Below are 25,808 nucleotides of genomic sequence, written 5' to 3' on the forward strand. Positions count from 1 at the left end.
TACTGCAGCCTACATCCTTCTGAATCTGCTTAGTGTATTCATCTCTCGGTCTCCCTCTACGATTTTTACCCTCCACGCTGCCCTCCAATACTAAATTGGTGATCCCTTGATGCCTCAGAACATGTCCTACCAACCGATCCCTTCTTCTAGTCAAGTTGTGCACAAACTTCTCTTCTCCCCAATTCTATTCAGTACCTCCTCATTAGTTATGTGATCTACCCATCTAATGAAACTTCCTGGCAGATTAAAACTGTGTGCCCGACCGAGACTCGAACTCGGGAACTTTGCCTTTCGCGGGCAAGTGCTCTACCATCTGAGCTACCGAACCACGACTCACGTCCGGTACTCACAGCTTTACTTCTATCAGTATCTCGTCTCCTACCTTCCAAACTTTACAGAAGCTCTCCTGCGAACCTTGCAGAACTAGCACTCCTGAAAGAAAGGATATTGCGGAGACATGGCTTAGCCACAGCCTGGGGGATGTAGGAGAAGGTAGGAGACGAAATACTGGCAGAAGTAAGGCTGTGAGGACCGGGCGTGAGTCGTGCTTCGGTGGCTCCAATGGTAGAGCACTTGCCCGCGAAAGGCAAAGGTCCCGAGTTCGAGTCTCGGTCGGGCACACAGTTTTAATCTGCCAGGAAGTTTCATATCAGCGCACACTCCGCTGCAGAGTGAAAATCTCATTCTGGATACCCATCTAATCTTCAGCATTCTTCTGTAGCACCACATTTCGAAAGCTTCTATTCTCTTCTTGTCCAAATTATTTATCATTCACGTTTCACTTCCATACATGTCTACATCCATACAAATACTTTCAGAAACGACTTCCTCACACTTACGTCCATACTCGATGTTAACAAATTTCTCTTCTTCAGAAACAGTTTCCTTGCCATTGCCAGTCTACATTTTATATCCTCTCTACTTCGACCATCATCAGTAATTTTGTTCCCCAAATAGCAAAACTCCTTTACTACTTTAAGTGTCTCATTTCCTAATCTAATTCCCTCAGCATCACCCGGCTTAATTCGACTACATTCCATTATCCTCGTTTTGCTTTTGTTGATGTTCATTATCCTCCCTTCAAGACACTGTCCATTCCGTTCAACTGCTCTTCCAAGTCCTTTGCTGTCTCTGACAGAATTACAATGTCATCGGCGAACCACAATGTTTTTATTTCTTCTCCATGGATTTTAATACCTACTACGAACTTTTCTTTTGTTTCCTTTACTGCTTGCTCAATATACAAATAAAATAACATCGGGGATAGGCTGCAACCCTGTCTTACTCCCTTCCCAACCACTGCTTCCCTTTCGTGTCCCTCGACTCTTATAACTGCCATCTGGTTTCTGTACAAATTGTAAATAGCCTTTCGCTCCCTGCATTTGACCCCTGCCACCTTCAGAATTTGAAAGAGAGTATTCCAGTCAACATTGTCAAAAGCTTTCTCTAAGTCTACAAATGCTCGATACGTAGGTTTGCCTTTCCTTAATCTTTCTTCTAAGTCGTAGGGTCAGTATCGCCTCACGTGTTCCGAGGTCTGCTTCTACCAGTTTTTCCATTCGTCGGTAAAACATTCGCGTTAATATTTTCCAGCTGTGACTTATTAAAACGGTAGTTTTCACATCTGTCAACACCTGCTTTCTTTGGGATTGGAATTACTATATTCTTCTTGAAGTCTGAGGGTATTTCGCCTGTCTCATACATCTTGCTCACCCGATGCTAGAGTTTTGTCAGCATTGGCTCTCCCAAGGCTGTCAGTAGTTCTAATGGAATGTTGTCTACTCCCGAGGCCTTGTTCCGACTCAGGTCTTTCAGTGCTCTGTCAAACTCTTCACGCAGTTTCATGTCTCCCATTTCGTCTTCATCTACATCCTCTTCCATTTCCATAATATTGTCCTCAAGTACATCTCCCCTGTGTAGACCCTCTATATACTCCTTGCACCTTTCTGCTTTCCTGTCTTTGCTTAGAACTGGGTTTCCATCTGTGCTCTTGATATTCATGCCATTCTTAACTGCGACAAATCGCAATTACCTTAAAGTAGCATTCGCAGAAATCACTGATATCGGAAAATCGCAGTTTGTACTAGTGTGCACTACACTGGCGCTCCTGGCGGCGAAATGGGGTACTAGTGCACCACGTCAGTCAAATTCGACGTTTCCAGAACAAATTTTCACTCTGCAGTGGAGTGTGCGCTAATACGAAAGTTTCTGGCAGATTAACGCTCAACCCCAATGTTTAAATCGAGAGTTAAGGCAAACATTATTTGAAAATTTTAATTTATGCTATATAAAATTTATTTTTACTATCATTTAAGTGTTGTTTAAATGCTTCTAATTTATTTTATTACACTAAATAAAGCCTGCAGCATAATTTTGTGTTGTTCTTTTAAATAGTACACATAAATAGACTGTTAGAGTACTGAATTTTACATTCTGAAAAACTATACAATCTCTGTGGCAAATAAATTAGCAAATAAAACTAAACTTCAGGGTTTAAATTTGCGCATAAAAATTCTAACCGATAGGTACAAAGAGAAAGTCTTTCAAATTGACATTCATTGCTGGGAAGTACAGGGTTATTACAAATGATTGTAGCGATTTCATAGCTCTACAATAACTTTATTATTTGAGATATTTTCAGAATGCTTTGCACACACATACAAAAACTCAAAAAGTTTTTTTAGGCATTCACAAATGTTCGATATGTGCCCCTTTAGTGATTCGGCAGACATCAAGCCGATAATCAAGTTCCTCCCACACTCGGCGCAGCATGTCCCCATCAATGAGTTCGAAAGCATCGTTGATGCGAGCTCGCAATTCTGGCACGTTTCTTGGTAGAGGAGGTTTAAACACTGAATCTTTCACATAACGCCACAGAAAGAAATCGCATGGGGTTAAGTCGGGAGAGTGTGGAGGCCATGACACGAATTGCTGATCGTGATCTCCACCACGACCGATCCATCGGTTTTCCAATCTCCTGTTTAAGAAATGCCGAACATCACGATGGAAGTGCGGTGGAGCACCATCCTGTTGAAAGATGAAGTCGGCGCTGTCGGTCTCCAGTTGTGGCGTGAGCCAATTTTCCAGCACGTCCAGATACACGTGTCCTGTAACGTTTTTTTCGCAGAAGAAAAAGGAGCCGTAAACTTTAAACCGTGAGATTGCACAAAACGCGTTAACTTTTGGTGAATTGCGATTTTGCTGCACAAATGCGTGAGGATTCTCTACCGCCCAGATTCGCACATTGTGTCTGTTCACTTCACCATGAAGAAAAAATGTTACTTCGTCACTGAAAACAAGTTTCGCACTGAACGCATCCTCTTCCATGAGCTGTTGCAACCGCGCCGAAAATTCAAAGCGTTTGACTATGTCATCGGGTGTCAGGGCTTGTAGCAATTGTAAACGGTAAGGCTTCTGCTTTAGCCTTTTGCGTAAGATTTTCCAAACCGTCGGCTGTGGTACGTTTAGCTGCCTGCTTGCTTTATTCGTAGACTTCCGCGGACTACGCGTTCAACCGTTTCTTCGCTCACTGCAGGCCGACCCGTCGATTTCCCCTTACAGAGGCATCCAGAAGCTTTAAACTGCGCATACCATCGCCGAAAGGAGTTGGCAGTTGGTGGATCTTTGTTGAACTTCGTCCTGAAGTGTCGTTGCACTGTTATGACTGACTGATGTGAGTGTATTTCAAGCACGACATACGCTTTCTCGGCTCCTGTCGCCATTTTGTCTCACTGCGCTCTCGAGCGCTCTGGCGGCAGAAACCTGAAGTGCGGCTTCAGCCGAACAAAACTTTATGAGTTTTTCTACGTATCTGCAGTGTGTCGTGACCATATGTCAATGAATGGAGCTACAGTGAATTTATGAAATCGCTTCAATCATTTGTAATAGCCGTGTACATTATTATCACCAGTCAGAACACATTCGATTTTAACAAACACGTCAAGTATTTCATTGAAGAAACAGACAGATCCCCATCACAACTTTCCTGAAGTTCTTCCCGTGAATGATAGTCTTGTTCGATAGCAGAACAGTTATCACTGGCTAATGTAAACTCGTCGCCTTTTCCGTTTATTTCTTGAATATATCACTAACACCTTCCTACATAGACTGACTAACGATTTCACCAAACTCGGGAAAGTTAAAAATGAAACATTCGTGCCAACACATTTTGTGCTATCGGTATCGTACTGAAAAAAACAGGTACGTAGTTCATGAAGCGCGGTCTACGAGACTTCAACACCTATCAGTAACACGTGTCAACAATGAACACCGAAGGCGATAACGCAACCGACAACAAAACATCGTAGGTTTGGCAATATAAGGAGGGTAGGGAGAGTATAGAAGCATTCCATCACAACTGGCCTCGGATAGCGAGTTCAAAACTTTCCGCGCAGTCTGAGAGACCACAACGCGTGTGTTAAAACTATGTGGCGGACTGGACTCTAAATCTCGATCTCTGCCTTTCGCGGGCAAGCGCTGTAGAAGTTTCAAAGATGACGCTGTCTGCAACAAAATGACACATCCACCGATTCTGAAAGTTATCTCAATAAACTCCTACATCTTTCCCAGGTTGTGTAGTCCTTTTTGACTCATCCTGTATAGAGTACTCACTACTGGCCATTAAAATTGCTACACTACGAAGATGAGGTACTACAGACGCGAAATTTAACCGACAGGAAGAAGATGCTGTGATATGCAAATGATTAGCTTTTCACAGCATTCACACAAGGTTGGCGCCGGTGGCGATACCTACAACGTGCTGACATGAGGAAAGTTTCCAACCGATTTCTCAGACACAAACAGCAGTTGACCGGCGTTGCCTGGTGAATCGTTGTTGTGATGCCTCGTGTAAGGAGGAGAAATGCGTACCGTCACGTTTCCGACTTTGATAAAGGTCGGGTGTAGCCTATCGCGATTGCGGTTTATCGTATCGCGACATTGCTGCTCGCGTCGGTCGAGATCCAATGACTGTTAGCAGAATACGGAATCGGTGGGTTCAGGAGGGTAATACGGAACGCCGTGCTGGATCCCGACGGCCTTGTATCACTAGCAGTCGAGATGACAGGCATCTTATCCGCACGGCTGTAACGGATCGTGCAGCCTCGTCTCGATCCCCAAGTCAACAGATGGGGACGTTTGCAAGACGACAACCATCTGCACGAACAGTGATGGTATGGGGTGCCATCGGTTACACGTCTCGGTCACCTCTTGTTCGCATTGACGGCACTTTGAACAGTGGACGTTACATTTCAGATGTGTTGCGACCCGTGACTCTACCCTTCATTAAATCCCTGCGAAACCCTACATTTCAGCAGGATAATGCACGACCGCACGTTGCAGGTCCTGTACGGGCTTTTCTGGACACAGAAAATGTTCGACTGCTGCCCTGGCCAGCACATTCTCCAGATCTCTCACCAACTGAAAATGTCTGGTCAATGGTGGCCGAGCAACTGGCTCGTCACAATACGCCCGTCACTACTCTCGATGAACTGTGGTATCGTGTTGAAGTTGCACGGGCAGCTGTACCTGTACACGCCATCCAAGCTCTGTCTGACTCAATGCCCAGGCGTATCGAGGCCGTTATTACGGCCAGAGGTTGTTGTTCTGGGTACTGATTTCACGGGATCTATGCACCCAAATTGCGTGAAAATGTAATCACATGTGAGTTCTAGTATAATATATTTGTCCAATGAATACGCGTGTATCATCTGCATTTCTTCGTGATGTAGCAGTTTTACTGTGTAGAAGCGTCGTTGCCGAGATGAAAGCACCCGACAGCAAGGCCTCGGACACATTTTCCGTTTTGCCGGGCTGACGACGGACGAGGGAGGGTTCATGTGGCTGTAGGGGGAGAGGGGGAGGAGGCAGAGCCTGCATTAAGGCGCGGTCACGCCCCCCGTGTCGTTTTAATTACGCAGCGTCAACACGGCGAGCTAACCGCCGGCAGCCGGCAGCCGGCAGCTCGCGGCTTTGTCCGCCAGATAGGCGCCTAGCGGAACCCGGCGCACGCACTCATCCAGTCCAGATCAACCGCGAGACCAACACGAGAGGGGGCGCTAAGCGGCTCTCTAGCACACGCAGCGTGTATTTTCAGGCGTTTCGCGTTCGCCCGTTACAAGGCCCGGGGTAGATAACTGCATGAGTCCCGCAACGCTCGCTTTTTGCATCCCCGTAATTATCCGTAGAAATACTGGAAGGCGAGAGGCAATACTGACCCTACGACTTATCTTAGAAGCTTGATTAAGAAAAGGCAAACCTACGTTTCTAGCTTTTGACAATGTTGACTGGAATACTCTCTTTCAAATTCTGAAGGTGGCAGGGGTAAAATACAGGGAGCGAAAGGCTATTTACAATTCGTACAGAAAGCAGATGGCAGTTATAACAGTCGAGGGACACGAAAGGGAAGCAGTGGTTGGGAAGGGAGTGAGACAGGGGTTGTAGCCTCTCCCCGATGTTATTCAATCTGTATATTGAGCAAGCAGTAAAGGAAACAAGACAAAAATTCGGAGTAGGTATTAAAATCCATGGAGAAGAAATAAAAAGTTTGAGGTTCGCCGATGACATTGTAATTCTGTCAGAGACTTCAAAGGACTTGGAAGAGCAGTTGAACGGAATGGACATGGTCTTGAATGGAGGATATAAGATGAACATCAACAAAAACAAAACGAGGATAATGGAATGTAGTCGAATTAAATCGGGTGAGTTAGATTAGGAAATGAGACGCTAGATTAGGAAATGAGACGCTTAAAGTAGTAAAGCAGTTCTGCGATTTGGGGAACAAAAGAACTGATGATGGTCGAAGTAGAGAGGATGTAAAATGTAGACTGGCAATGGCAAGGAAAGCGTTTCTGAAGGAGAGAAATTTGTTAACACTGAGTATAGATTTAAGTGTCAGGAAGTCGTTTCTGAAAGTATTTGTATGTTGCCATGAATGGAAGTGAAACATGGACGATAAATAGTTTGGACAAGAAGAGAGTAGAAGGTTTCGAAATCTGGTGCTACAGAAGAATGCTGAAGATTATATGGGTAGATCACATAACTAATGAGGAGGTATTAAACAGAATTGGGGAGAAGAGCACAGCCATTGCAGTGTTCTGCTCTGATTGTTGTTGTTGTTGTTGTGGTCTTCAGTCCTGAGACTGGTTTGATGCAGCTCTCCATGCTACTCTATCCTGTGCAAGCTTCTTCATCTCCCAGTACCTACTGCAGCCTACATCCTTCTGAATCTGCTTAGTGTATTCATCTCTTGGTCTCCCCCTACGACTTTTACCCTCCACACTGCCCTCCAATACTAAATTGGTGATCCCTTGATGCCTCAAAACGTGTCCTACCAACCGATCCCTTCTTCTAGTCAAGTTGTGCCACAAACTTCTCTCCAATTCTATTCAATACCTCCTCATTAGTTATATGATCTACCCATCTAATCTTCAGCATTCTTCTGTAGCACATTTCGAAAGCTTCTATTCTCTTCTTGTCCAAACTATTTATCGTCCATGTTTCACTTCCATACATGGCTACACTCTATACAAATACTTTCAGAAACGACTTCCTGGCGGTTAAATCTATACTGGATGTTAACAAATTTCTCTTCTTCAGAAACGCTTTCCTTGCCATTGCCAGTCCACATTTTATATCCTCTCTACTTCGACCATCATCAGTTGTTTTGCTCCCCAAATAGCAAAACTCCTGTACTACTTTAAGTGTGTGATTCCCTAATCTAATTCCCTCAGCATCATCCGAGTCAACTCGACTATATTCCATTATCCTCGTTTTGCTTTTGTTGATGTTCTGTTGCTCTGATTGTCGCGCAGTTAATACGCAGTATGGAAATGGTTGAGGCTGCTTCCTGTTCCGCAGTGAAACACGGTTAAAAAGTGCCAAGAAATGTTGTCAGATATTTACACAGATAATAGGCTTTGAGATTTCCTGAGGCAATGTATTACAAACAGTTTCCACAACTGCGTACGTTCGTGCATAGCGGAAACGGTAGCGCAATACCTCGATAATACATTAAAGTATGTGGTGCGCTGTTTCCAACCTCATCCCAGTCATTTGTTTACTCTCGTTCAATTTGAATTACCTACATCTCGTAAATGTAGGCTTTGCCATCATTTTTATGAATAATGCAAATCTATTTGTTTTTAACTACATTTTGCACGCGGAATTCCCGTTTTTATTTTAAATATAAATTCTCAGTTGTCGATATTTTATGAATGACTGTTAATAAAGGTTGTTTAAATTAAGAAAACATAACAATTTAATTTTTAAGGCAAAAATGAAAAACCAAATACTCTTTATTTGGGCTGTTTCAATTGTTTTATACCACAGATGTGTCGTAGAAACATGAAAACTATAACTTCCACTGTACCGAGCGCGCCATACGAAATGCTGCATTTTTACATTTGCCACCGTACCGTTACAAGAGAACTGATCTGGAGCCAAGTTACGGAATTTGGCCCGAGAAATAACAACTGTTAAGCTGCCCGACGTACTGGAACTAACGCACGCTGCTTTTTCACACGGCACTGCCGAACGTGGGCGGGAAATATAGAACGGCACGTCATAAAAGAAGAAGAGAACATGCGGCGTGCGGGTGGCTTCGTGGATTCTGTGTTATCAACGCAGCAGATGGCAGTTCCAATACTGAAATGTATTTCTCGGATTCGGAAGAGGAAGGAGCTAAGATAATACCTTCGGTGGCTACAATATTCAACAATACGATGAAATCCCAGCAGTACGCTTTTGCATCACTCGTAGCTCGCTCGGAAAAATTACCCTGTTTTTAAGTTACGAATTTTCGTCACTCTTGTTTGTAATTAGAACACTGTGCCAGGTGAGAACAAGAGCATTTTATGCTTTCCGTCTGGTCACCTGAGAAGCGAGCAGTGGTGCTGGAGTTTTGCCGAATATTATTTCATTCTGTTTGAAAATTAAATGACATTCGAAGCTATATTGTTTCTCTGCCCATCTCTTTTTACGTCTGAACTGGAACTGCTCACATCGTTGTAGTGTAGTTGGACGTCTGGTTGGTCAGTGCTGTCCAAGTTTACTGCGCCGATAAAGCTGTTGTCCCGTACACTGTTGGTCAGTCTGTGTGCGTGTAACGCAGCATAAAACGTACTCTTATGATCCTACTTGACTGTACTGGTCACAATTTGTCTTCCCCTGCACGTGAAACGATATCCAATTATATTCAAGCAAACGCTGAAGAATACATGGCGTAATGTTTATACCAGGTTTATTCTTATGATCAACAAGTACTCTTGTAGTAAATCTTACATCTTTAGCCTCGTCTACTTTAGTATATTACTTTTGTAGTAATTTACTCTTTAAGTAACTGTTGGAGAGCTCAATAGCTGTGTACACTACCGGCCATTAAAACTGCTGCACCACGAAGATTACGTGCTACAGACGCGAAATTTAACCGACAGGAAGTAGATGCTGTGATATGCAAATTATTAGCTTTTCACAGCATTCACACAAGGTTGGCGCCGGTGGCGACACCTGCAACGTGCTCACATGAGGAAAGTTTCCAACCGATATCTCATACACTAACAGCAGTCGACCGGCGTTGCCTGGTGAAACGTTGCTGTGATGCCTCGTGTAAGGAGGAGAAATGCGTACCGTCACGTTTCCGACTTTCATCAACGTCCGATTGTAGCCTATCACGATTGCGGTTTATTGTACCGCGACATTGCTGCTCGCGTTGATCGAGATCCGATGACTGTTAGCAGAATATGGAATCGGTGTGTTCAGGAGGGTAATACGGAACGCCGTGCTGGATCCCGACGGCCTCGTATCACTAGCAGTCGAGATGACAGGCATCTTATCCGCACGGCTGTAACGGATCGTGCAGCCACGTCTCGATCCCGGAGACAACATATGGGGACGTTTGCAAGGCAACAACCATCTGCATGAACAGTTCGACGACGTTTGCAGCAGCACGGACTGTCAGCTCGGAGACCGTGGCTGCGGTTACCCTTGACGCTGCATCACAGACAGGAGCGCTTGCGATGGTGTACTCGACAACGAACCTGGGTGCACGAATGGCAAAACGTCATTGTTTTCGGACGAATCCAGGTTCTGTTTACAGCATCACGATGGACGCATCCGTGTTTGGCGACATCGTGGTGAACGCACACTGGAAGCGTGTATTCGTCATCGCCATACTGGCGTTGAAATGGCTCTGAGCACTATGCGACTAGAACTCAGAACTAATTAAATCTAACTAACCTAAGAACATCACACACATCCATGCCCGAGGCAGGATTCGAACCTGCGACCGTAGCGGTCGCTCGACTCCAGACTGCAGCGCCTAGAACCGCACAGCCACTCCGGCCGGCGCCATACTGACGTATCACCTGGCGTGTTGGTATGGGGTGCCATTGGTTACACGTCTCTGTCAGCTGTCGTTCGCGTTGACGGCACTTTGAACAGTGGACGTTACATTTCAGATGTGTTACGACCCATGGCTCTACCCTTCATTCGATCCCTGCGAAACCCTACATTTCAGCAGGATAATGCGAGACCGCATCTTGCAGGTCCTGTACGGGCCTTTCTGGATACAGGAAATGTTCGACTGCTGCCCTGGCCAGCAGATTCTCCAGATCTCTCACCAATTGAAAACGTCTGGTCAATGGTGGCCGAGCAACTGACTCGTCACAATACGCCAGTCACTACTCTCGATGAACTGTGGTATCGTGTTGAAGCTGCACGGGCAGCTGTACCTGTACACGCCATCCGAGCTCTGTTTGACTCAATGCACAGGCCTAAAGGCCGTTATTTCGGCCAGAGGTGGTTGTTCTGGGTACTGGTTTCTCAGGATTTATGCACCCAAATTGCGTGAAAATGTAATCACATGTCAGTTCTAGCATAATATATTTGTCCAGTGAATACCAGTTTATCATCTGCATTTCTTCTTGGTGTAGCAATTTTAACGGCCAGTAGTGTACTTCTTTAGTTGTAACTAAAGTAGTAATGCCTTTTTACTAAGAAAGTAAGCCATTTCTGCGCACTGGGCACGCGCATTCCCTCTCGGAAAATACTTACTGTAATGGCCAGTAGTGTACTTCAGTTTCTCTTAGTCCTGGTCGGTGATCGCCACCATAAATGTCCAGAAGGGGCAGAGGTCAACCTCGCACTGAATGTATGTATTACACTTCATAATATGGACATCGTCAACGTTCGATATATGTTCAAATCAGACCACTGGCTCGCACCGTGAACAGCGAAGAAAAATGTCGCGCCACAGTGATCACAAAGATTCGCGCTATCAAGATCGATGGCGAACTCCTTAGGAGTTATAATCCGTGCAGGACTTAGCAAGATATCGACTCTTTTTTGAAGAATGCATACAGAATCATATTGGTGTAACGGGGTAAAAATGAACTGAGCGTATGAGATCGTTGGCCGGGAGGCCCAAATCTGGAAGTTCGGCCGCCATTCGAAGTCACAACGGGTGCTTGCGCGCCGATAATGGAGATGAATTAATGATGAGAACAATAGAATACCCAGTGCCCGAGCGGAGAATATCTCCAACCCGGCCGGGAATCGAACCCGGGCCCGCTTACATGGAAGGCGAGCTCGTTACCACCCAGCTAAGGAGGCGGACGGTGTAACACGGATGATGAGAAGTGATGAAATGAGTTGACACACGAAACAGTCTGTCGTGGAGTTTATCGTGAAACTGGCTGTCCTTTACGGCGTAGCTGCAGATAGCGTGATAACGTTTTCAGCGCACGGAGAAAACAAACCTCCAGAGGCTGAATTTGCCCAGTTCTTCGAGACTGTAGGAACTGCTATATCACATCCTTTTCAGAAGGGATAGTTTGCTCCAGAGCGGTATGATTTTTATACGCAGACTAGGAATCGAGCAGGTTTATAGTCCCGATCTTCAAGAAAGGGGATAAAAGGAGATGTGAGAACTACAGAGGAATCACCCTGCTATGCCACTGTGGAAAAATCTATGAAAAGATCCTGGAGAAGAGAATAAGAAGCAGTATTGAAAGTAGACTGCAAGAGGAGCAGTATGGTTTCACACCGGGAAGATCAACAACGGACCTCATATTTGCGGTGAGGCAACTGCAGGAAAGGCACTATGAGTACGGGAAGGACTTAATCATGGCCTTTTTAGATATTGAGAAGGCGTATGACAGTATCTATAGGGACAAGCTCTGGGATGTGCTGAACGCAAAAGGGATAGATGAAGAGATAACACGAAAAGTCAGAAAAATGTATGAGGGAAGTGACAGTTGTGTGAAAGTGGGGAGGGAACGTACTGCATGGTTCAAGCTGGAAAATGGGCTGCGACAGGGAAGTGCACTTTCGCCTTTATTGTTTATTATTGTTTTGGATGAAATCCTACAGCAAGTATCAGATGCAATTGGAGATCATAAAATGAAAGCAGTGCTTTTTGCCGATGACCTGATGTTATGGGGAAATTGCGAGAAGGAGGTGCAAGAGCAGTTAGATGTATGGGAGGCAACGGCAGCACAATATGGAATGCATTTCTCTGCAAAGAAAAGTGAAATAATTGTCACAACAAGGAAGAAGAATAGGCCAAATGTGGATATAACTTGTGGAGGGGAAAAACTACAAGTGGTAGAGAACTTCAAGTACCTGGGAAGCGTGATTGAAAGTAAGGGGGGAAACGCAATGGAAATAAATGAAAGGTGCAGAAAAGCAGGGCAGTTCTACAAATGCATTAGGGGGCTTATTTGGAGCAAGGAGGTGCCACAGAAATCCAAGGGAATTATATACCGAACCTACTTTGTCCCCATATTGGCATACGGAAGTGAGACATGGGTAATGCACAAAAGCGACAAAAGTAGAATACAGGCTAGTGAAATGAAGTTCCAGAGGAGCAGGTTGAGTGTAACAAGACGAGACAGATTGCGAAATGTGTATGTGAGGGAAAGACTAAAGGAGGAACCAGTACAGGACAGGATAGAAAAATCAAGACTGCAGTGGTATGGACACATGAAGAGAATGGATGAGGGAAGAATTCCAAAGAGGATGTTTGATCTGCAACTGGAGGGGAAGAGGCCCAGAGGAAGAGCAAGAGATAGATGGGTGAAGGGAGTGAAGGAATGTGTGACGAGAAGAGGAGAGAACTGGACGAAGGTGGAAGAGGGGGAATGGTGGAAAGACAGAACACGATGGAGAGGCTTGTGTTCCCGACAGACCCAGCCAGTGGCTGGAAACTGTCCAACATGATGATGATGATGATGATGATGATGACTAGGAATCGAGCAAAGGCAAGTTATTTTGACCAGCTATTGGCCAAAAGCAGTGCTCACGCCATACTTGTAGTTGTCTTACGCCTATTTACCCACTCTTACTTGCTGTGACGTAAATATTCGCTACTGCCGTTGCAATATCACGCTCACGAGATAGGATCGTAGGGGGCAGAGCACATACATCTTGGAAATGAAGTGAAGTCCCATGCTTCTTGACAGAGCGTAGGGGAACGATGCGGCAGAGCTGCACCGACGTACCAGGCAAGGTCCGAATGGAGGTGGTTTGCCGTTGCCTTCCTCCGACCCTACTGGGCATGAATGATGATGATGAAGACGATAAAACAACAGCTAGTCATCTCTGGGCAGGTGAAAATCCCTGACCCAGCCAGGAACCTTTTTTTTTTTTTGTTCTTGATTTTTTATTTTCTTTTTCATTTTCCATCATCTTCTTCAATTTTATAAAAAACAATTGTCAGCTGAAATAGGAGGCGTATTAGAACAGTGCTTGATAATATTTAATGTATTACTTCTCAAGGTTGCGTTGTTATAATTAGTTAGTCGCTATTTGATCTTAACTCCCGATAGCATGTTGTATCCGACCGTAAAAGTAAAAATTTAGGTCTCACCGAGATTTGAACTTTTTTTTGGTAACGGTATATTTTTATTCAAATCTATTAACAACGATACATTTAAAAAAAGAAAACACATTTTATTCTATTAACCTATTATATTCCTAGTGTTGGTTAACATTACTGTCATTTTGTAGGGTTTCGTTTTTATATTCTTAACTTTTTCGTTTTTCTCTTATTGTTGTTCCTTGAACCCTTTTACATGGCCGGCCGGTGTGGACGTGCGGTTAAAGGCGCTTCAGTCTGGAACCGCGTGACCGCTACGGTCACAGGTTCGAATCCTGCCTCGGGCATGGATGTGTGTGATGTCCTTAGGTTAGTTAGGTTTAAGTAGTTCTAAGTTCTAGGGTACTGATGACCTCAGAAGTTAAGTCGCATAGTGCTCAGAGCCATTTGAACCATTTTTGAACCTTTTACATGGCCATTTGTCATCTTTTTTTTGGGTAAAACATTGCAGGACAGGCATAGCAATTTATATATAGCACCGATGCATTGATTTCGAGTTCATGTTTCTGCATGTGATGCCACAGGCACACTGCGCAGTCTGGTTTGATCTCTTCCTCTAGTCTGCACTGTTAGGTGGGACAGTATGAGGGAGAACATCGGCATGATAGATGGAGCACAAGTGGAAGAAACCTTTTTACATATACTACTACAAAGAGAAGCAGGAAGGAAAGTGTGAGTACAGAATATAAATTTTATAGGGCACATAGTAAAGGAAATCATTAAAAAAAATTATGAGTAGTTGGCACTTTCCACTAAGTAATGCTTGTATCCTAGGCAATATAGTACAAATGATGAAAAAAATTAAAAAAAATAAACTGGTAGTACCACTGGGCATACTTTCGACACTGATTTGGTTCCGACCGTGACCCGAACCCGGGACCACGAGCTCAGGAAGCGAAAACACTACCGCGAGACCACGAGTTGTCGACACAGCCAAACCTTTTGCAGTAAAATAAATAACATTCCAGCCAATTTACCATCCAGATTAAAAGCCGACATAATTATACGAATGCGTTTAGGCACTGATGTTAGTAAATCTTGATACAACCCTCTTGGTACTTCTAATTTCCAGGGTTCCTCTTCAAATCCCGATTGATAGAAGTTTAAAAGAAATTCATTATTGAACGATGGGCTAAGTTTGTTTATCTCACCTACAAATTTTCTGGCCGAATCCGCAGTTTGCTGTGCACTGTCGAGTCGAAGCTTTGTTTGAAATTTCGTTACCTTTCGTCTCCCAGTTCTGTTACACCGTTTGGAGTTGTCCTACTATGCACTCCTTCCCCGGAAATGACTGCAATCTATGTCGTGCGCAGTTTGATGTGCATAACATAGTAGGTCACTACAGTGTAACGTATATCCTCGGGACGCACAATCACCAGTTTTTTTTTAATAGTTGCGTCTTGTGCTCCCTTAAATACCCGTAGACTGTCTTACGTACTACGCGGTCATATTGCTGCGTACTTATTGGAAATCTGTTCATAATTTACTGTTTTTTTTCACTATGTAGCGGATGATCTTCCATGTAGGCTGAGCCGCGGCGCCATATTTTACTCATTTTTATTTTATTTTTATTTACTTCTTGTCTCGCGCCACTGGCTCGAGTTTGCTATCAATTTACTATTTGTTCAGTAAGCATCTTTGGTCGAAGTCCGCCTAGGAGGAAGTGCTGGCTGTGTGGTGTGTCCATGGAGGTAAGAATAAGGGGAGATGGCGCTACGTATCCCAGCCGTAGTACGTTTTGAAGCCATGGGGGCGTGGCTCGCTGCCATGACACTCTGACCGAAACATTGCCAGTGTGCTACAGCGCTGCGTCTATTACAGTCGCTAATTGCACCATATACGCATGTAACGTCATCAAATTGGTTGTTTCAAAGTTTTTGTTTAAAATAAAATCTCGTAAAGGCGAAATTCCGGGTTTCTTCTGATTAAAAATAGTTTTTAATGTAATATTACGAATAGCTAGCCTTCAATGTTAATTCAGTAATAAACGTGTATCACAAACTAAATAATAGAAACTGAAAACTAAGTTAGCTATACCCTCCCTCCAAAGCCCCATAAATACGTCTTGTTTGTAATACGTACTGGGACATTTCAGTTACGTTACACTACTGGGAAACACTGTTCATTAGCACCAATATTTGCTGAAATACGGTACATAGAATGGCAAACCTACACAGTGTCCTGTTTAGGCCTGTACTTTACGCCAGTTAATGTAGTGTTAGCTTTTAATTTGGTACACGATGAAGACAAGGTGAGTTACTCAACACTTGGATTATCGACGATACGTACGTATTGTACTGAAACGTGTACTTGAAAACTAAGAATTTAATTCTTTGAATTAACATACCTTTTGCAAATGTTTTGGGTGTGTAGGGAAAAATGATGGTACAGCATTTTCTCGCAGCCTTACTGTTGAAAGGGAAGTTTGGTCTATGTCCTCTTCTCGGAAATGCTGAGAACATATAGTGCTCCATTTAGACGCACGCCAATTCTTCCTCCCCACGGCATTCTCCCACAGAGCTTTCCGACTTTCATTTTTAGGAAATCTAAAATCATACAGGAGAAAAACACGCTATAGTACAAGTACAGACGTAGCACACGCTCGTTCACAATGAAGTTGTAAAACCACACTTAACGAGACAACTCACACACGAAATGTTATTCCCTTCGATTTCGCATAACAATCAGAAAGATTCGTACATCCGAACATCACGCAAGTCACCATAATAGCGCAAAATCCTTCCAAAAGCGAGCGACAAGCCTATGCACACAAGCTTACAGCAGCAATGTTTTGGTCGGACTGAGATGGCTACCCTCGGCTTCACATGGCTTCGCAGCTGTGACGTCACGGCGTCTCCCTCTATTCTTACCTCAATGCGTAAAACAGATTTTGTGTTGTCAACATACATTGCCGGCCTGGTCACGTGTTCTCGGGACGTCGTGTGTTTGTCCGTATAGCGCCCTGTATATTTCGAATGTCACTGCATCCCTGGTACAGACGGATTCTTTTCGTACGTGTCGTGGATTATATTGCGCAGACATTTTAACAGTATCCATTTGATAACGGGAATAAACCAGCTACGCAACTTTTAAGGGCAAGTGATATTACATCCTTCTCCTTTGCGATAGGTGTCACAGTTCAGATGCACTCGATTTTTGGTCACTCGATTTTTTGTGGTTTTCGGTATGGTACGGCACTTTATAGTATTACAGAGCCTGACGTACATTTTTTGAGGTAATGGTCTTGCAAAACGACCTGACAGTACGCTAGTACTTTTGCAAGTGTCCGAAAAACACCGAATTTGCCTCATATTAGCGATTATATCCCTGCTAATTCGTCCTTTTTTTCTGCTATTTCTGCGTATTTATTTTCTCTTTTTTGCGACCAAAAGCACAATTTTTCTTACTGGTGACACTTTGAAGTGTTTATTCAACGCATTTTACGTACTTGCACCCAGTTTATTAAATAAATAGTAGACTGAGTAAGAAGGGGGAAAAAGGCGATCGGAGAATAAATGTACTGTAAAGCAAATACTGTTGGTCATGGCCGGCCGCGGTGGTCTAGCGGTTCTAGGCGCTCAGTCAGGAACCGCGCGGCTGCTACGGTCGCAGGTTCGAATCCTGCCTCGGGCATGGATGTGTGTGATGTCCTTAGGTTAGTTAGGTTTAAGTAGTTCTAAGTTCTAGGGGACTTATGACCACAGATGTTGAGTCCCATAGTGCTCAGAGCCATTTGAACAGTTGGTCATGTAATGTGTTGTTGTTGTTGTCTTCAGTCCTGAGACTGGTTTGATGCAGCTCTCCATGCTACTCTATCCTGTGCAAGCTTTTTCATCTCCCAGTACCTACTGCAACCTACATCCTTCTGAATCTGCTTAGTGTATTCATCTCTTGGTCTCCCTCTGCGATTTTTACCCTCCACGCTGCCCTCCAATACTAACTTGGTGATCCCTTGATGCCTCAGAACATGTCCTACCAACCGATCCCTTCTTCTGGTCAAGTTGTGCCACAAACTTCTCTTCTCCCCAATCCTATTCAATACTTCCTCATTAGTTATGTGATCTACCCATCTAATCTTCAGCATTCTTCTGTAGCACCACATTTCGAAAGCTTCTATTCTCTTCTTGTCCAAACTATTTATCGTCCATGTTTCACTTCCATACATGGCTACACTCCATACGAATACTTTCAGAAATGACTTCCTGACACTTAAATCTATACGCGATGTTAACAAATTTCTCTTCTTCAGAAACGCTTTCCTTGCCATTGCCAGCCTACATTTTATATCCTCTCTACTTCGACCATCATCAGTTACTTTGCTCCCCAAATAGCAAAACTCCTTTACTACTTTAAGTGCCTCATTTCCTAATCTAATTCCCTCAGCATCACCCGACTTAATTAGACTACATTCCATTATCCTTGTTTTGCTTTTGTTGATGTTCATCTTATATCCTCCTTTCAAGACACTGTCCATTCCATTCAACTGCTCTTCCAAGTCCTTTGCTGTCTCTGACAGAATTACAATGTCATCGGCGAACCTCAAAGTTTTTATTTCTTCTCCATGAATTTTAATACCTACTCCGAATTTTTCTTTTGTTTCCTTTATTGCTTGCTCAATATACAGATTGAACAACATCGGGGAGAGGCTACAACCTTGTCTTACTCCCTTCCCGACCACTGCTTCCCTTTCATGTCCCTCGACTCTTATAACTGCCATCTGGTTTCTGTACAAATTGTAAATAGCCTTTCGCTCCCTGTATTTTACCCCTGCCACCTTTAGAATTTGAAAGAGAGTATTCCAATCAACATTGTCAAAAGCTTTCTCTAAGTCTACAAATGCTAGAAACGTAGGTTTGCCTTTCCTTAATCTTTCTTCTAAGATAAGTCGTAAGGTCAGTACTGCCTCACGTGTTCCAGTGTTTCTACGGAATCCAAACTGATCTTCCCCGAGGTTGGCTTCTACTACTTTTTCCATTCGTCTGTAAAGAATTCGTGTTAGTATTTTGCAGCTGTGACTTATTAAGCTGATAGTTCGGTAATTTTCATATCTGTCAACACCTGCTTTCTTTGGGATTGGAATTATTATATTCTTCTTAAAGTCTGAGGGTATTTCGCCTGTTTCATACATCTTGCTCACCAGATGGTAGAGTTTTGTCAGGACTGGCTCTCCCACGGCCGTCAGTAGTTCCAATGGAATATTGTCTACTCCGGGGGCCTTGTTTCGACTCAGATCTTTCAGTGCTCTGTCAAACTCTTCACGCAGTATCATATCTCCCATTTCATCTTCATCTACATCCTCTTCCATTTCCATAATATTGTCCTCAAGTACATCGCCCCTGTATAGACCCTCTATATACTCCTTCCACCTTTCTGCTTTCCCTTCTTTGCTTAGAACTGGGTTTCCATCTGAGCTCTTGATATTCATACAAGTCGTTCTCTTATCTCCAAAGGTCTCTTTAATTTTCCTGTAGGCGGTATCTATCTTACCCCTAGTGAGATAGGCCTCTACATCCTTACATTTGTCCTCTAGCCATCCCTGCTTAGCCATTTTGCACTTCCTGTCGATCTCATTTTTGAGACGTTTGTATTCCTTTTTGCCTGTTTCAGTTACTGCATTTTTATATTTTCTCCTTTCATCAATTAAATTCAGTATTTCTTCTGTTACCCAAGGATTTCTACTAGCCCTCGTCTTTTTACCTACTTGATCCTCTGCTGCCTTCACTACTTCATCCCTCAAAGCTACCCATTCTTCTTCTACTGTATTTATTTCCCCCATTCCTGTCAATTGCTCCCTTATGCTCTCCCTGAATCTCTGTACAACCTCTGGTTCTCTTAGTTTATCCAGGTCCCATCTCCTTAAATTCCCACCTTTTTGCAGTTTCTTCAGTTTTAATCTACAGGTCATAACCAATAGATTGTGGTCAGAGTCCACATCTGCCCCTGGAAATGTCTTACAATTTAAACCTGGTTCCTAAATCTCTGTCTTACCATTATATAATCTATCTGATACCTTTTAGTATCTCCAGGGTTCTTCCATGTATACAACCTTCTTTCATGATTCTTAAACCAAGTGTTAGTTATGATTATGTTGTGCTCTGTGCAAAATTCTACAAGGCGGCTTCCTCTTTCATTTCTGTCCCCCAGTCCATATTCACCTACTATGTTTCCTTCTCTCCCTTTTCCTACACTCGAATTCCAGTCACCCATGACTATTAAATTTTCGTCTCCCTTCACAATCTGAATAATTTCTTTTATTTCATCATACATTTCTTCAATTTCTTCGTCATCTGCAGAGCTAGTTGGCATATAAACTTGTACTACTGTAGTAGGTGTGGGCTTCGTATCTATCTTGGCCACAATAATGCGTTCACTATGCTGTTTGTAGTAGCTTACCCGCATTCCTATTTTCCTATTCATTATTAAACCTACTCCTGCATTACCCCTATTTGATTTTGTGTTTATATCCCTGTAGTCACCTGACCAGAAGTCTTGTTCCTCCTGCCACCGAACTTCACTAATTCCCACTATATCTAACTTCAACCTATCCATTTCCCTTTTTAAATTTTCTAACCTACCTGCCCGATTAAGGGATCTGACATTCCACGCTCCGATCCGTAGAACGCCAGTTTTCTTTCTCCTGATAACGACATCCTCTTGAGTAGTCCCCGCCCGGAGATCCGAATGGGGGACTATTTTACCTCCGGAATATTTTACCCAAGAGGACGCCATCATCATGTAATCATACAGTAAAGCTGCATGCCCTCGGGAAAAATTACGGCTGTAGTTTCCCCTTGCTTTCAGCCGTTCGCAGTACCAGCACAGCAAGGCCGTTTTGGTTATTGTTACAAGGCCAGATCAGTCAATCATCCAGACTGTTGCCCTTGCAACTACTGAAAAGGCTGCTGCCCCTCTTCAGGAACCACACGTTTGTCTGGCCTCTCAGCAGATACCCCTCCGTTGTGGTTGCACCTACGGTACGGCTATCTGTATCGCTGAGGCACGCAAGCCTCCCCACCAACGGCAAGGTCCATGGTTCATGGGGGGGGGGGGGGGGGGGGGGGGGGGTCATGTAATAGTCAACCCATATGACACCATTAAGAGAAGTGGAAAGTGACACAAATGAAAGAGTTTTGGGACATGTTTACTAATATTTTACGCTTCTTAATCAAATGGTGAAGAAAATTAATTCAAGGCAAAATACACCAAAGAAGATGAATGTGTACTTTGATTAGCTACACTATTGTGTTTTTTATTTCATTTGTGCAGAAAATGTATTTAATCTGAATGCAGAAATTGGTAGTAGGTGCTGTGGAAAATTAAAAATAGTTGGTATAGCATCTACCTTCAGCCACACACGTCCAAATTTTTCTCTGTCTAAACATTCCTCTTCAAAGTGTTTTGAACATACTTTGGAATATTTTGTGGGGACAAAAATTACTCCTCCTTATTTTCTGGAGCCAAATCTTTACTCGTTGTTCGGGAAACTAAAATGTAAATCACACATAATCATTCTCCATGTCCTAGACACACTGAACACTGTATCCTACTGCAACTTTATAGTAATCAAAAAGGTTTGGACACACATATTATACGAAGACAATTACAGACTCCAATTCTATTGAATTTATCTGTCTCCCGTCTTTCAATTCTATATACATAATCGACAAGTCACTGATAAATGCATGAAGGATAGTATTTGCTGAAACAACTAATCATTCCCTTTCCTGTTCCACTAGCTAATTTACGAGAGGAAGCGATTGTTTATAAGCTTTTGTACGAGCCGTAATATCTATTATATAGTCATAAAATCGTAGAAAAATAGGTCTACAGAATCAAGGCTTAATTATAATGCGTCTCGAAATTTTTAAACATAGTACCCACGAAAAGTTACTATCCCTCCTTTCACATATTTTTCTTTATATCCGTAGGAACAACAGTAATTCACCATCGCTATTACACTATCAACAAACGGTGAAAACACAACAAAAACTCTTGATATTATAAACTTCCAACTCTGCGGAAAGCACACACGCACAGCGAAGTCCCAAGATCACGTGACAATCCGGGTTTAATGTTGACAACATGCGCAGAACGCAATGCTCACTCCAGAGATATTTACTCTCTTCTTATTCTACGCTACTTGGTTGCTCTGAGACAGCGGAGTTGCACATTAGAGCCGAGTTGTTTGTGACGTCGGGTTCCTATGCGACAGCTGAGTTGGGCTGTTTCAGCCAAGGTGGTATGCGAAAGCCGCATCCATCCGACACAAGTAACTGGCTGTTGGACCAGTGGTGTGTGTGTGGGGGGGGGGGGGGGGGGGGGTCTAGTGAAGCAGGGGATACAACCCGTCGGCTTTGACCAGTGACGTCATCCCTTAGTCATAGATAGTAATGTCTTCACTTCGAGGCATAGATAATAAAACAGTTCTGTGTTCTAATCTTCGACCATAGATACTAGTAGACCGGCCTTGCTGTGCAGAAGCTATAGGGCTGGTGTGGCTCCAACATAAACCACGTGACTGTTGGCAAAACGTGGCGGGATATCAAATCAGCGGTCTGCCATCCTATGTTTGTATCGTATTTTACCCACATTTCTCAGTTGACTGCCAAACGCTTCCAACAAAAATTACGTTTTTATTTGCGAAATATTATGTCAGAACTACATTTGACCTGGATTTGTTCACAGTACCATTTATAAAATCTAACAAATACATCGAACGCCCCTCTGGTGGCCAGCGGGACGAAATTACTATAAACTATCAATTAAAGTAAAATGTCGTTAAAATTCTTTTAAACGGTAAGAGTCGGCTCGTGTCAAAACTTCTAACATTGGATTCGCCGCGTTTTGAGCTCTAGTCACTTACAAAAGAAAATGGGATATGGGAATTACGTCAACTATAGGTGCCAAAATTGTCGACTTTAGGAGCAGGTCCATTTTAGAGTATCAATTTTAGGTCCACTCTAAAGGTTCAGTTCCTACTATTTTTACAAAAGTTTAAACTATCAGTTTAAAAAAAATGATATTTTAGATGAAAGGTGAGACTTTGAAGTTTCAGAAAATAATTTTGGAGCCTACATTTATTTAATAGTATCAGAAGGTAGAAAGAAATTCTCTTCATGTGTCGACTATAGGTGCTCTTACCTTATTATAATCTCACTTGTATATACAAAAAGGCGCGTATGTGCAGATGGCTTAAAGTTTTTCCGTTTCAGGGCTTGTATCCAAAGCTGCCTTCGGTTTTCATCCTTAGGGAACCTATGAGTAGGAACGAGAAACAGTTATACTTACTTCTGTAACCGAATTATCACAGATACTTTCCAAAATATGAGTCTGACTTTACAGGTATCACTTTCAACACTTTAATTTACGTGATACTCTATTTCAAGTGTAAAAAACATAAAAGTCACTTCAGCAGATTTCCATAAACGCATCTGCACCATCATAGAAACACTTAAACGTGAAATGTAACGCCATTTCCCCCGACAAAACGCTGAGTACAGCCGCAAGCGCAACACGAAACAACCATGTTTTGCCAACATTCACGTGACTTCAGCCCTGAGATGTTGGAGCCACGAAAATGACGTCAGGGCCAGTCTATTATATTTATGGTCGAAGGTTCTAATAAGCGCTATCATTAAAAGAATTGAATGTGAATCTAAAAGTGATCGCTTGATATTGGTTAAATTATTAAACGTGTGATTTAATTAAGTTAATTGTTTGTTTCTTATTCAGACGGTACTTAATATTTTTCGTAATGATATTGAGGTAATGTGGAGTATTAGTTTTTTATTGTAGAACAATTTTTCGCGCCTTATTTTCGTTTATAGGATTGGATTTGTCTATCCGAATGAATCTGGACGATTTAAGGGAAGTTATGGGCCAAGACATGTTGACCACAGTTTGCTTCTTGCAAATATGTGGTCTCATTGCGGAATACGTCCGATGTCGTGAGTGTGGCGAACGTATGTGCCTTACCAGTGTATCAAGTCGCCGTACTCACGACTTATTTGTATGGAGGTGCAGCAGAGACCGGTTATGGCGACCTATTAGGAAGGGAACGTGGATCGAGAAATCTAAGCTCGCCCTGAGAGACATAATGAAAATCACATACTGTTGGTGTTTAAGATATCCTGTGTGGCTGTGTGTGCATGAATGTCGTGCGAGTAAGCGTACGGTGTTAGACTGGTGCTCATTTTGTAGGGAAGTTTGTGGGGAATATATGAAATATAGGGGGCCGTTGCGGGGGGGGGGGGGCGGGGGGGGGCGGGTGTTATGGTCTAAATTGACGAATCGCATTCTGGGAAAAGGAAATACAATAGGGGGGAACCTCCGGTGTGATTATGAGTGTGGGGGGCCGTAGTTTCAGGTCAGCATTGTGACGATGTAGTGTTCAGAGTAGTACCAAATAGAAGTAACGAAGTTTTGGTTAGGTTAATTGAAGATCAGGTTGCAGAGGGTTTCTATTGTTATTTCAGACGGGTTTTCTTCGTATAGGGATTTAGGGGATAGGGGTTATCAACATGTAGTAGTAAACCACAACACTGAATTTAAATCTCTATCGACAGGCCCCTGCACTAACAGCATAAAGGGGTACTGGTCAGCGGTAAAATTTCTTATAGGGAAAGGGAAACGTCATATTTGGACTCTTCAAAGCCATCTAGATGAGTATTCGTGGAGACAAAGTATTCCGCGGACATATTGCCTGTTTAAATGTTTTATTAAACGTGTTGGCAAAATGTACTGTCCCAAACATCTCAGTTAATTTCAGAGAGGGGGTGAGGGAAGGGGGGGTTGGTGGATGTGTGTGTGTGTGTGTGTGTGTGTGTGTGTGTTTGTAAGAGAGAGAGAGGGAGAGAGAGAGAGAGAGAGAGAGAGAGGTTTCGTAATGTTGTGTTTGTTGTGAGTGTGGGTATGTGATTTTCGTTACTGTCTGTCTAAGCGAGATTCCTCGATATTTCCATGTGGTAAGTTCACTTTTTCATTTGCTTCTTTCCCTGTATTTCACTATTTTGCCATATTTTACTGTTTTGTTCCACCAATATGTGTATTTTCGTGTTGTGAAGTACGTAACAGAAATCTGACAGCTGTCGATCTTGTTTCGTTTTCCAGCTCTAGTATCAGTACGACAATTTCGAAAGTGTGCTTGCGAAACCCCCGTCACAACTAAAATTTGTATCCCGTGTTTCATTTAGGGTTTACTGAAGCGGAGGATACATCGTTCAAGTGAAGAACACAACAGTAATGCTAATGAAAACGAAGAAATCGACTTACAACACACTCGTATTCCATACTGTACGTAGGCAACACACTTCGAATGAGCTTTTAATTTGTATCCGGTGTTTCATTTACGGTTTAATGAAGCAGAGGATACATAGTTCAAGTGAACAACAGGACAGCAATGCTAGTTGAAACTAAGAAATCGACATATGCTGAACTTGTATCCCGTACTGCACTTAGGCAATACAGTTCGAAAGAGTTTCGAGATACAACTGACATACATCTCACGTGATGTATTCTTTGCTAGTAACACATTTCATTCATTTCTTTCCATTGTATTTTGCGGAGAAATAATAACAAGGGAACCTCCCGATCGCACCCCCCTCAGATTTAGTTATAAGTTGGCACAGTGGATAGGCCTTGAAAAACTGAACATGGATCAATTGAGAAAACAGGAAGAAGTTGTGTGGAACTATGAAAAAATAAGCAAAATATACAAACTGAGTAGTCCATCTGCAGGATAGGCAACATCAAGGACACTCTGAGCTTAGGAGCGCCGTGGTCCCGTGGTTAGCGTGAGCAGATGCGGAACGAGAGGTACTTGGTTCAAGTCTTCCCTCGAGTGAGAAGTTCAATATTTTTATTTTCAGACAATTATTATCTGTCCGTCCGTCCGTCCGATGCGATCACTTTTTTGGGAGTGATTATCACAACCACA

This window comes from Schistocerca serialis, chromosome 11, assembly GCF_023864345.2.
Source record: "Schistocerca serialis cubense isolate TAMUIC-IGC-003099 chromosome 11, iqSchSeri2.2, whole genome shotgun sequence".
NCBI classification, from domain to species: domain Eukaryota; kingdom Metazoa; phylum Arthropoda; class Insecta; order Orthoptera; family Acrididae; genus Schistocerca; species Schistocerca serialis.